This window comes from Tarenaya hassleriana, unplaced genomic scaffold (assembly GCF_000463585.1).
Source record: "Tarenaya hassleriana unplaced genomic scaffold, ASM46358v1 Cleome23, whole genome shotgun sequence".
Lineage (NCBI taxonomy): Eukaryota > Viridiplantae > Streptophyta > Magnoliopsida > Brassicales > Cleomaceae > Tarenaya > Tarenaya hassleriana.
This window is the reverse complement of record NW_010965625.1, coordinates 1,383,505-1,385,808: the sequence shown is the minus strand read 5'-3', so window position 1 is coordinate 1,385,808 and position 2,304 is coordinate 1,383,505. Positions and strand designations below refer to the sequence as shown.

The 2,304-nt window shown below is 42.4% G+C and overlaps 1 long non-coding RNA gene across 1 annotated transcript; it reads left to right on the top strand.

Annotated features, from left to right (window-relative positions):
- Nucleotides 1–1,237: 1,237 nt before the first annotated feature.
- On the top strand, nt 1,238–1,792 carry LOC109116757. The gene is made up of 3 exons (XR_002024260.1): nt 1,238–1,490; nt 1,580–1,642; nt 1,760–1,792. It is a non-coding gene; the product is annotated as an uncharacterized LOC109116757 (long non-coding RNA).
- Nucleotides 1,793–2,304: the final 512 nt, after the last annotated feature.

Here is a 2,304-nt window from a genome sequence, read left to right as displayed (position 1 = left end):
GACCTTAGGACGGCACCTCCGGACCAACGTGCTGAAAACTCTTTTTTATGCTCGTTTCGGTTAAATCTCGTTTCCATTCTTCGGATTCTTCACGTATAGGTCCATCCCTAGTGGTGTGTGACCCTGTAGACCCATTCTAAGTGGTAGTGACTTTAGGAACCTTTTCCGAACCACAAGTCATGGTTAGCCTCTAGCAAGACGCCATGACCACCCACTTAGAATTGAGTTAGAGGTTATCTAACCAAGGCATTAACAGTTCGAATTTTGATCCTTTGTCTCACGATATCATATCTTGAACAAGGGCATGGTTTGAGCCACCCTTCAATTTTAACCGCTTTCTCGTCTTGGTAAATCGACTAATAAAATAGATGCAACTTCATCTATAGCGTGGCCACGCGTTTTCATAGTCCGACTTCCACGAGGGGGTCCAACGATATCTCTCCTGTTAAGGAGGTGACAAGTCCCATATTGCATGTCTACTATCTTCATATGATTCGTGAACGTATCTGATCAACGCCGTTATAATCATCCGGTTAAAGACGACGTTTGACGCAGTCAAGATACGCCACTCCTCATATCAGATACTCTAGATATCTCAGGTATGAGGATTCATAAACAAACCGCTGTATGAGATTCAAGTCATGACTCTGTCCATGTGACAATCTCATGCGGGTCATCCAGTCACTCGTTCACAACGAGTACCCATGATTGTGATCTACATCCAATGCATTGATCACACCTCATGCTAGTCTTGATTCAACATTGTTCCCACAATGATGACTGACTAATGCATTCATAAATCAATGAATCAATACAAAGTCAAATGTCATATCATGGATCATCCTAGAGCATTACAACCAACAATAATAAATTAAAAAGAAATAAAATTAATATTTGCTACGGAAATTTTCATCATATTCTATCGCAAATATTAAAATTTCAATCACGTATTAAAATTTCCATCATAATTAATATTTGTTGATGTGACGACAATAATCCCGTCGTATTCCATGGCAAATTTGCGATGGATTTTGCTACTGTTCATAGAGCCAATTTTTTTTACCATATTTCGTCGCGAAATCGTCGTATTCTAAATTGCGACGGAAAATTCCGTCGCAAGTTTCGTCGTTACGTGAAGGGTTTTTTTTGCAATAATGATGGTTTCATGTTTTTCCCTTTTGATTTGATTAAACTGCGCATTCATCATGTCTCTTCTGGTACGTGTCGCCGCATCATTCGCTGCAAACAACAACGGATCCGACGCCGACAAGCTTTTCTTTTGCAAGTTCGAGTTCTCGCAGTCCCAGCCATTCGGCGTCAACGCGCTTCCTCACATCCGCCTCGTGGGTCCTTCCACGGCTAATCTCCGGGATGAATCCCGTCAGATGGACCGAGGGAATTACTCTCGTGTTTATTGTCGTACTCGCACTTCTCGTCAAGCCCTCTTCGGCGATATACTGTGGCGAAGACGATTGCTATGATCTTCTTGGGTTTCATCTCCAATCCTATTTTCTTTCGATTTTAAATCAGTTTCTTCCCTTTTCTCGTATTGATTTTTCTGTGGATTCTGCGGTTTCAGCGTGACACAGAGTGCGAATTCTTCGGAGATCAAGAAAGCTTACTACAAGCTCTCTCTGAAACAGTAAGATTTGTCGGTTCCTGATCTTGTGGATTGAATCCCACGAGTTTAATTTGTTTTGAGACTGATGAGATTTGGTTTTGGTTGCTCATCTCCCTAATCTGCCTATCTATCGGGAAGTCACCCAGATAAGAATCCGGATCCGGAACCGATTCAAGACCTTGTCCATGTATGTACTCTGACTTAGGCCAAGAAGCCTTCTCGATCTATCTCTATAGATCTTGATGCCTAGAATGTAGGCGACTTCTCCTAAGTCTTTCATCGAAAAGACCGATCCTAGCCAAGATTTTACTCCTTGCAAGGTAGGAATGTCATTTCCGATGAGCAATATATCATCTACATAAAGCACAAGGAAGACCACTGCGCTCCCACTGACCTTCTTGTAAACGCATGGCTCATCTTCGTTTTGCAGGAAGCCAAACGTTTTGACTGCCTCGTCAAATCGAAGATTCCAGCTCCTCGAAGCCTGTTTCAGTCCATAAATGGATCTCTGAAGCTTGCACACCTTCCTCGGACTCTTAGGATCAACAAAACCCTCGGGTTTTGTCATGTACACATCCTCGAGCAAATTTCCGTTAAGGAATGCGGTCTTGACGTCCATCTGCCATATCTCGTAGTCATAATACGCAGCTATATATAGCTAGCAGAATCCGTATGGATTTAAG